Raw genomic sequence first — 11,350 nt, 5'->3', positions numbered from 1 at the left:
CTGACATTAACTTTACAAGGTGGCAAAAACCTAATAAGAACAAATGCCGTTGACCGCATGATTCTAGGTGGCGTAATTTTTTTATTATAATTCAATGACACGGTTTCTGGGACACCCTGTATATCTACCCGTTGACTAAAAATATGAAGTCAAGGTCATGTTCCGCCAAGTCTATGCGTTTGCTCAGGTACAAGGTTCCCGGAAGTTAGTCGATGCGCTCCCGCTTTTGTTCAGCTGTGCAAATGAAGTAGAGGTGGAGACGTCCCTGAGGTGCGGCCCCTCACATTCACACCAACACACTGCAAAAAAACTTGGAACGCGAAAATGCAGCTACACGTCTGCGCCGCAATTATGGCAATCATCTTGGTTCTAGGGTGTCAGGTGAGACGTGTTTGTAGTCAGGGATGGGCAGTAATACTCATATTTGGTATTATAATACTAATACATAATACTTTGATTCTGAGGTATTATAATACATAATACTAATACTTATGTGTATTACACGAGTAATACCAGTAATACATTGATACGGAACTTGGGGAGAAAGAAAGGAAAAGAAAATCAGAAACGCATATAATTTGCGTATTACTTATCGAGACAGTCATTCTCCAATGACGTTTTATTTCAGCTTGCATGTTTAGCATGAGATAGCGCTGATAAATTTGATCACAGTGAACAGCTTGCTCTCAGTGTGGCAGAGTCTTGATTTCGTCCACTCTGGATGATAAAATGTGGGTCATTTAAAACTGTGTAACTGTCCATAGTGCAACCCCGTACAGGGGTGCCTGGACTGGACGCACTCTTTCATACGACAAAGGTCTTGCAATGCAATGACTCCCTTTTACGGACGCTGAAATGGAAGGAATGCCTGCAGCAGTAACCTCTGGCACCGAGGTCACTGCCTTTGGGATAATTTGGGGAAGAGGAATAATAGGGGCGTTGTTGGTGTCCAAATGTTTGTGGGACACGAAGAATTACTGATAAAATGCACCGGTGACACGTATGAGGTCGCACCTACGACCTCTGGGAAGGTATTACACCTTCAAAAGTATTATAATACATGTAATACTTCGATTTTGTGTATTATAATACAGATACAAATACAGTTGAAAAAATAATACAAATACTCAAAAGTATTACAGAAATAGTATTATAATACGAAGTATTATTATATTACTGCCTACCCCTGTTTGTAGTGTTACAGAATCCCAATTCCAAGATGTAGCTCCGTATGTGTTAGTAGGTTTGCGCCGTTTGTAGATCATTGCGCGTTTAGGAACAAATTTATTCGAATTTAAGACGTTAAGACGTTAACTTCACATAGTAGCGTGCTTCACAGCAACATCAACACTACCTTGTGGGTGTACACATTGCACAATATGCTGTATTGTGCTGTTGTACGATAACATACTGTTTGTCTCACAATACACTCTTAAAAATAAGGTCGGTACACTTACTAACTAAAAACTAAGCACTTACTTGTCACACCAGCCACTAAGGTCTTAGTAACGGTAGGTAGTAAAAGTGGCGGTAGTAACATTTACTAACTGAAGAGGCTAGTAAAGAGCACTACCTCCATCAGTCGGTCTTAGCTGATAGCACTGACTGTGGCTAGTAAAAGCGCGACCTTCACCTAGTGAAAATAAAAAAATGTACACTGGTAAAAAAAAAAGAAAAGAAAAGATAAAAAGCATACACGGCTTGCGCATAACTTCGGAAAAAGGGAATGCTAAATTTTTTCAGCGCCAATATATTTCCAAACTTTCCCCCTGTCCCCCACTCCTTCCTGCTGTCCTCTCTCCGTCTGTCCACATCTGTACGCCGCTCATAGCCACAGTTGCTTCGCGGCGCTAACACGCAATAAAGAAAAATATTTCCAAACTTGTACATAGAAGTAGTCACAAACATACGAAGATTTGTCACCTCTACATGTGTGTGTGGGAGGGGGGGGGGGGACTGCGCCTACACAAACTTACATTCCCAAAGCATGGGTGTGAACGCAAAAGGACAACTCATCCTAGCAGACTGCCATTTGTTGGAGAACAGATACTGATATAATGCATCGCAACTTCTCAGATTACGAAGCCGCCACCAGCCGCGAAGCGACTTCTTGGGTGTGGACGCGCGCATACGGTTGTCCCAGGAGTAAATAGTACGCTACCGTAGGTCTCTCCCGTATTGAATAAAATGCTACTCTACTAACACGTGTGTTTTTAAATCAAATTACCGTTTAACTCGGATAATATTGCCTACATCACAAATTAACGGGCACAAAATAACATGTAGGAAACATAAGTATCGATCTAGTAACAGCTACTAAGCAAAACTTTCTGGCTAGTAACGGCAGCATTTACTGCTTCCCACAACTATTAGCTAGTACTCAGCTAGTGACCAACTAGTAACGCACTTCGTGGGTAGTAACTGCAGTCGTTACTACCTTTTTACTAGCCATTTTTCAAAGAGTGTATGTGTGTGTATACAGGGCCCTGAGGGCACACTGCATGCCTTATACCCTGCTGAATGTATATCCATACCTGGCTGCAACATTGCATATCAATGCAGGTTACAATACACATTTTGACTTTTGGCCGTAGTGAGACATGTTCGGCGTAATGAGACTATACCTTCGGCCGTATTGAGACACTTGGGGATTAAAGGATTATTGGCCGTATTGAGACTTTCGGCCATAATGAGACATCCTCCGTAATGAGATACAATCCTGCTCGATTCTGAGCTTCCTTCACTTCAGTCCAAGAAGGTTTCTATATTGCACCACAAAGAACGTAAGAAATACCTACAAACAAGCAAGGAAAAAGAACGCGCGATTATTGCTTATTACCTATAAAGCAATATTTGTACGTTTTCTTTTTGCTGACTTTTTTTTTTTTTTTTTTTTGCTCGGATTAAATACTGTGTCAAACACATAGTACGAGTGCTTCGCTTCTTAAACGTTTACCGCGTGAAATATAAATAGTGTCATCTACATTTCATGTTCTTGTGTTTGTTAATTAGTTGCAAAAATGGAGACTAAAATGTGAAAAGATATTCCTGGGTATTTTTCTCTGCCATGCCTATGCCACTGCCACGCCTATGTCACAATTGTCATTAATGAGTGTTAGTAAACCGTTGATAACGTGGCTTCCGGAATACCGTGTCTACCGCACCCAATTAACTGATAAGATTATGTGTCGGAACGCTGCCACTGGTTCCGCTACGCACGGTAGCTTCGCGGTGACGTTGTCAACATCTGCTAACACTCGCTACTATTTTTCAACAAATCACAGTAATTCTTGGGTGATACTTTTTTTTAATAGCTAAAATGGTCGTCATATATTTTTAAGGTATTTCATTTTTAATTGTCGGATCGCGGAGGGAGGAAATAATGCCCCTGTCATACGTGCTCTCTTCAATCATCATTGAAACTAGTGGGAATTGGATTGGATATTGCGGCTTTTCCCTTTGCAACGGGCGGTAGCATTCGCCACCTAGCCTAAAAAAAATTACCATGCGCGCAGCGCCACCAAGCGTGTAACGTGTCAACTTCTCAAAAAGCATTGTAATGCTCACTGACAGGTTGACGCGTCACACGCTTGGGGGCGCTAGGCGAATGTTCAACGGACATTCGTTTCAATTATCATTGAGGACTGCCCGTGTGGCAGGGGTACAACTGTTAAAATAGAACTTCGCTACATAGCACGTTCCTAGCCAGCCACCATTCCGAATGATATCATTGTGTGTCATGCATAACGTATCCCAGAGAGGCGCCTCCTCCCATTTTCGGCAAATAAGGACACAGAATGATATAATTCGGAACGATGGTTGGCTAGGAGCGTGCTATGTGGTGAAGTTCTTTTTTAACAGTGTAGGTACAAATAAACTTAAGCCATAGACTCAGTCATGTGGGCGTTCGCATGGCGTCGCCCGCTTACGCTGTACGCTGTAGACCTGTGTGTCCATGTGCGCAATCAATCAGTTTTAGTTTGGAATTACAGGCAGAAAGGGAGAGTGAGAAAAAGTCGCAAGGCCCGGGCCAGCTGGCTGAACGCCTACAGATGCCGGCGGCCGGCCAGAAGATCGTCGACAAGATTAAGGAAAAAGTAGGAAACCTTCAAGGAGGAGGCGGGCCAATGGGTGCCATCAAAGGAGTGTTAAAAAAGCTCAAGCCGGGAGGAAACAGGGATTAAACGGCTCCAGGAATGTCGTCTTGCGTGTGACCATTTGGAACGAAAAAATAAAAGGGGAAAAGGCTAATTGTTCGAACAACGTTTCAGTGCCGTCGTCCGACGAGATCATACTTGCGTTCTTTCTTTTTTCTTTTTTTTGTTGTTGTTGTTGTTTTTTAGTTAATTTTAAGTAGCCGCAACAATGTTCTGTCTCGGAGCAGAGTCCCGAGAAGAGGATACGTCCCAAACTCAAACGAGGTATGCCACTGGCCCACAAATGGATTCACCATGAATGTCCCTTGTTAACATACCAAGGACAGGTTCAAACAGGCAACATGCAGTTCATATTTTCCACATTCTTCTTCCTGGCATTTTTACTCTCATTCTCACATTGATTCGGAAGACAGGTCGAGGCGGGCGGAAGAGAAATATGGGGGCCCGAATACAGCCAGCGCCGCTAGCAACACTTCTTGTATCGTTGGGCTATGTTGTGTTTGTCCTATATGCGCTGAATCGGTCTTGTTTTTGTGAATCGGTCGTGTGAATAGGAGTCTTGGTTTTCCTACTCGATCCTTCATCTCTGTATATTTCGACGAAAAAAAAAACGGCCGCTCTCGGCCGCTCCAAGCCTACGCCTTTTTCCGATACAGTAAAGACAAGTGTAATATGCTTCCCGTGCAGGCAAAACTTCGAATCATCCGTTCGGTATAGGTCTCGGGTATGACCGCATTATCGTTACCCACGTGTTTATCGCGACTGGTATTACCACAGGTATTATTACTGGTACTGCACCAGTGCGCCCCGGTGCGACCTGGTGCGGCTTGCCATCCTCGATAAACTGCACTGGTGCGCATTGAACGTCCTCGATTAAAGGAGTGCACCCGTTCAGTGCAGCACTGAGTTGCCCCGAACCCACACCAATAGCGTCCTCGATAAACTGCACCAGTGCGCCCCAGTGCGACCTGGTGCGGCTTGCCATCCTCGATAAACTGCACTGGTGCGCACTGAACGTCCTCGATTAAAGGAGTGCACCCGTTCAGTGCAGCACCGAGTTGCCCCGAACCCACACCAAGAAAATCGGCCGAGCGCCAGAGTGCAATCCCAAGAAGCATCGCGATTGCCGGAAGCACGGAGGAAGGCGGAAGCGGCAAGTAGCCAGGTGTAGCCGGGCAAGCAGCAGCAGACAGTCATCGTCAGCATGGCATTCGATCGGTGCCGCTCGCCAGGTGCCGCTCGCTACGGGTCGCGCAGCCTACGAGCCACAACGAGCACAGATCTCTAGGTAGCGCATGCTAGTATCCATCAGATCCACCAGTGCAGTGCAGTTTCATGTTCGATAATGCCTCCGCCCAGGGCACCGCCAGTGTAGAGCGCCACGCACCACTGTGGTTTCGAGGCAATTCCGGAGCAAGTTTATCGAGGACGCTATTAGGTCACTTCGATTTGGCCTGCACCACCGGCACTAGTTCAGGGGTGTACCAATGTGGTGCAAAGGGTGTGCGCCGCCGACTGAGGGCCAGTTCTCACTTGGCGACGCCCGACGCGACGTCGTGAACGGACGGCGGAAATAGATGTGCCTTTCCGGCGTTGAGACAGGATAGACGTCGAGCCAAAGAACTTGCCATGCCGAACTTTTTTCACGACGTCGGCGAGAGCTGACGAGAACGATAGATGGCGACCAATTAGGTGACACAGAAAGGTCACGCCTCCTGATTTTTCGTCTGCTTTGGACGACGGAATGCCACTGTGGTGGGAACAATGAAAATCGTGCGCGCTGACGGGGCGGCGGAAATGCGCCCCTACTTCCGCCGCCCGCACACGACGCAGCGTCGGGCGTCGGCAAGTGAGAACTGGCCCTTATTTATCGGCGTGCGCTCCGTGGGCTGTCAATATGTGTTTTCTTCTCGGGTGGGGACGCACGGACACCTCATGGCAGGGGCATTTTCTTCATCATAGACACCGAGACGATAACAGTATTTATTGCACCTTGCGCCAAACAAGTACATCAGTACTGTGTAAGCGCGTATTATGAAAGAAAATCAGAATACGCAAAAGAATATTAGGAGAACGCACTTCAGGAAGGTCGTCACCCAAGAACTTGAACAAGAGAGGGCCCGTTAAGGGCCGGTTTCGCTGGAGAAAACAACATAACTAAATAGTCAGAACGATGAGCCACCCCTCAAATGGTAACCACACGTAACAGTTATAGCGAGTGCCGAACGTTCACAGGACGACAACGCTTGTTTCACTGATCCAGTGGCACTTTTTGCGAATTATAGTAGATATATGTAAATATGCAAACGTAAGAAAACGATATGACATAAGGCGCACCGATAACGTCATTGTTTCTTTTTTTTTTTGCAGAGGCTGTAGTTATCATGAATAAATAGTGTAAAACCCTTCAGCGACAAAATGACATTCAGCGTCGGATATTTCAACACACGTGCGCGTTTAAGGATTCCTTAAACACAGAATTGCTTTCAACGAGGAATATCTTCCGTCCTGCCATCTTGCTTTTGCGCGAAATCCCCTAATTAAATAATTAATTAATTTTAGGTAATTGATGATCTTGTAGTTACATACTTTCTTCGAGATAATCTTCGCCTGACCAACTCAAAAACTGCATCCATTTTGTTCCGCTAGTTTTCTTTTGTTTTCTTTTTTTAACGAAAATTCTGTAATGAATAAAAAATACACCTTGTATATGGATAATGACTAGTGCTATGGTGTTGGTGGATGACCGGCAAACAACCTGCAAGAATTGAATGGCAAGTTTCCCTGGAGTTGTGCCTCCAGGGTGGACTGTGAAACGAAACTGTGAAGCATAAACAGCATATCAGTGATGAAATTCTTACTGCTAAAAGCACCACAAATGACGCCTGGGACCTACGATGTAAGAAAAACAAACGAAAAGATTAGATGTATGAGAGCTTTTTTATGGAAAACGGATCAAAATGGACACATTCAACAACCGCGCCGTTTTTTCAACATCGGCGGGAGCGGCGGCGCGCCGACAGTTTTGGGACGGCGGCGAAGGCGAGGTCCAGATCTCCGGCGGCGGCGCGGTGGCGCACACCTCTAGCCCAGAGTCGTGCGCATGAGACATTTTCGTCGCCGTACTTGGCGGAGTTGGCGTTTCGTCGGTCTGCTTCGCCACAGTGTTGCCAGTAAATTTAAATTTGCATTTTTTCGGGAGCTATAACGTCTATGTGAGAAAATTTTGCAGCATTTTACTCCTGGGAGGACGTACACAATTCAGGGCACACAAAACACGAGGTTGCACCTCGACTGTTTTATAGTACCTTTGTGGGTCTCCGAGTCGGAAGAAAAGAGACAACCAGCGGGGGTAGAAGGTTGGCAGAAGAATTTTATTCTCGTGCCGTTAGTGGTGCGCGAGAGTAGCCGGCCAGCATTGTCGTCATCTGTCGGGGGCGCCACATCTGCTCCCCCCTTTCAGAGCTCCGGAGGAACGAAGGAGGGTAGAAATGAGTGCAGGCGCCCAAGAAACTGTCTTGGCACGGGGCGCAGCGGATGGCTGCGAGCGGGAAAACGGGGTGACGTCAGAGAGAAGGGATGTGGGTGCGTGCTCGAAGAATGCGGGTTTGAGACGATCCACAGTGACAGATTTGGGTCGCCCGCGGACGTCGAGAACAAAGGTCTTGGGCGATCGACGTAGGACCAGGTAAAGACCGGTGTAGGGGGGCTCGAGGGCGCGACGCAGCCGGTCGGTGCGCAGGAAAACGTGTGATGCAGTGTGGAGCTCGGAAGGCACGAAGGATGTCTTGGCGGAAATGGTGCGCGTGGGGGTGAACTGAAGAGTAGCTAAGGCTTGGTGGAAGCCGGCGACGAAAACGGACGGGTCCGGAGGAGGGTCGACTATGGGAGTAAACACCTCACCCGGAAGGCGTAGGGGAACGCCTACCTCAGCTGAGGAACAGCCCAGGTCGGATTTTACGGCGGATCTGATGCCCAGAAGGACCAAGCGAAGTTTGTCCGTCCAGGTATGGCGGCCGTCTTGCGCCATGATGGCCTGCTTGAGGTGACGATGGAAACGCTCGACCAAACCATTGCATGCGGGGTGATAGGATGGTGTGCGCAGACGGGTGGTTCCGAGTAGTTTGGTGAATGCCTTGAAGAGGGTACTTTCGGATTGCTGCCCACGGTCGGTGACAACATCGGTGGGAACACCGAAACGGGCAACCCATGTGTCCAGGAAGGTGGCCGCAACGGTCTGGGCTGTAGAATCAGTCATGGGTGTCGCTTCAGGCCAACGCGTGAACCGGTCGACGCAGGTGAGGATATATCGGTAGCCCTTGGATGGAGGCAGTGGCCCTACGATATCTATGTGGATCTTAGCGAACCGGTCACTGGGTGGGAGGAAGGCAGACAAAGGCGAAACGGTATGCCTCTGGATCTTAGTGGTCTGGCAGGGTACGCAGGCGCGCACCCAGCGGCGGATGTCCTGCCGAGCTCCGGGCCAAATGTAACGTTGTAGGATGAGCTTGGTGGAGGCTCGGACTCCTGGGTGGGAGAGACCGTGCATGTTGTCGAAAACCAACTTGCGCAGAGTCGACCGCACGACGGGGCGAGGCTCAGAGTAGGTGGTGTCGCATAGAATGGGGAGAGCGCAGCCAGGAAGCGCGACGTCGGTAAGGCGGAGGCTGGTGGAACGTCGGGCGCGGAGCTGTGCTATCTCGGGGTCGGCCGACTGCTCTTGAATGATAATGTCAGAGCTGAGTGGGATAGTGGTGGAGACGGAGTGTATCCGACTGAGCGCGTCGGCGGCCGCGTTGTGTGAACCTTTGATGTGGCGGATATCTGTTGAGAACTCTGCGATGAAGGCTAGATGACGTATCTCTCGTGGGCTGTATTTCTGGCTTGAGGAAGTGAACGCGCCGACGAGAGGTTTGTGGTCGGACCAGATAGTAAAAGTGCGGCCCTCCAAAAAATGCCGGAAGTGTCGAACGGCGGAATAGGCTGCTAGGAGCTCTTTGCCGAATGCACTGTACTTTGACTGCGTTTCGTTTAGCTTGCGGGAGAAAAAGGCAAGAGGTCTTCTCGTCCCGTTGACCTCTTGCTGTAGCGCAGCGCCTATAGCGTTGTTCGACGCATCGACAAGCAAGGACGTCGGGGCGCCGTACACGGGATGGGCGAGCATGACTGCGTCTGCCGAGGCTTTCTTGACGGAGTCAAGCGCAGTTTCGGCCTCGTCGCACCAAGTTAATTTTGATGAGTGCCGGGGTGTCTTTAGGAGGGTCTCAAGAGGGCGGACCAGGACAGCGGAAGAAGGAACAAAACGCCTGTAAAAGTTGACTAAGCCCAAGAAACGGCGGAGCTGCTTGACAGAGTCGGGTCGGGGGAAATCGTGAATAGCCTTAACCTTGTCGGGCAGGGGTGGTATGCCGTCGGTTGAAATGCAGTGGCCGAAGAATTCTATTGACTCCTTGCCGAATTCTGATTTCTGAACGTTGATTACGATGCCATGTTCTTGGAGGCGAGTGAAAACTTGGCGTAGGTGGTCTGCATGCTGAGCTTCGTTCGTGCTGGCTACTACAGGTTTTCCGGGTGATTTTAATCCAAGCGCCATCGAAATTAATCCACGTGCCATGAAAACTTTATGGGCCATGGATTAATTTAGCTGGAACTTGGATTAAAATCGCCGGGAAAACCTGTAGTATATCGTCAATATAAGCAAATGCAAACGGCAGGCCTCGTAGAACGGTATTGATAAACCTCTGAAAGGTTTGGGCTGCATTTTAAGTCCGAACGGCATCCTGAGGAACTCGTAGAGTCCAAATGGTGTAACGATTGCTGTCTTGGGGATGTCTTCCGGGGCCATAGGAATCTGGTGGTAAGTTTTGACCAGGTCTATCTTGCTGAAACAGGTGGCCCCGGCCAGGTTGTTGGTGAAATCTTGGATATTTGGTAGAGGTAGAGGTGCGCGAGAGTAGCCGGCCAGCATTGCCGTTATCTGTCGGGGGCGCCACACCTTTAACACTCCCCCCCCCCCCACACACACACACACAAACTGGCGACAGGCCGTCGGAGGCTTCGGAACCAAGCTTCACGTCTGCCGCACCACACGTTTTGTTAGTGTACCTGTGCTTTGTCCGTCGGACTTCATGAGAGAAACTCCAGCGGGTTTAGAAACCGGCGCGCAGGACTCCGTCGATGAAGATCCTTCCTGTGTTCCTAGGATATTGTCAAGATCGGACGGTTTCTGGTATCACCTTGCTGCAGTAGTCTACGAAGAGACCATTCAGGTGCTCCTTTAAGGCAGACGTGTCTCTGGGGAAATAGTTGAGAATCATCTCGCCATTTGCCGATATCCGTTTGTCCTGTTTTGGAGGAATGTTTTCCGAATGGGACTGTACTGTCGCAACGATTTATCCTTCTGATATGCTGACTTGGCTCAGGAACCTGTCGATCCCAGCTTCCTTCTCAAACCTTCTGATGGACTGCAACGTCCAGCGTCCTTCTCAAGCCTTCTGATGGGACTGCATCCTTTCGGGAAGACGTTTATGTCATCCAGAAGAAACTTGGTCGATGAAGTCTCATCACAGTACTGAACATTACTGCTTCTGTGCACGTCGTCCTCATCAGGTGACGCAATCAGGCTGTCCAGGTACATCTCTGAACCGCTTCTTGGCGGCTCTTCTGAAAATATAAGGTGTGCGAATAACGCATCCCTGAGCTCGTCGCAGTTTTGTGCTCGTCTTGGACGAGATTGCTTGGGCTCTGACTTCACGCCCGCCAGTCTCTTTTTCTCAGCATCCTGAATTTCCTGTATGCTTGCTTCAGACACAAGGGGGCTGCTTCACTCTTTGGACTCTCGGGAAAATCCGCCTGGACATTTCTGGAACTTTTCTCACTGACGGAGAAGTCTTCGGACACCGAGAACACCGGTGTATCATTACTATCCCGCCTTGTCGAGTCCAACGCAGAACACTCGGAGAGGTTCACTGTGATGAACCGATTACCTTCGTCTTCGGACAGATTTCCGAAGAGTTGAGTCAAGGTGTCTTCCACATTTGCTCCACTTTCTTGGAAGACATCAGTCCTGTCGAGGTTGAAGCCCTGTTGAACTTCGTCGTAGCGAGCTTCAAGTTTCGACAGCATATCTTCATTTTTCAGTGAACATGACGCCTTATCCTATAGACTGCAACGTTGCTCATTGCCTCTTGAGC

At 48.5% G+C, this 11,350-nt stretch overlaps 1 long non-coding RNA gene across 1 annotated transcript; it reads left to right on the top strand.

Annotated features, from left to right (window-relative positions):
• Window positions 1–262: 262 nt before the first annotated feature.
• LOC135399543 (uncharacterized) lies at window positions 263–4,256 on the top strand. Its single transcript, XR_010424332.1, has 2 exons — window positions 263–381; window positions 3,993–4,256. It is a non-coding gene; the product is annotated as an uncharacterized LOC135399543 (long non-coding RNA).
• The last annotated feature ends 7,094 nt before the right edge of the window (window positions 4,257–11,350 follow it).

This window comes from Ornithodoros turicata, chromosome 1 (genome assembly GCF_037126465.1).
Source record: "Ornithodoros turicata isolate Travis chromosome 1, ASM3712646v1, whole genome shotgun sequence".
Lineage (NCBI taxonomy): Eukaryota > Metazoa > Arthropoda > Arachnida > Ixodida > Argasidae > Ornithodoros > Ornithodoros turicata.
The sequence above is the reverse complement of the archived record's forward strand: the minus strand, read 5'-3'. Positions and strand labels throughout refer to the sequence as shown.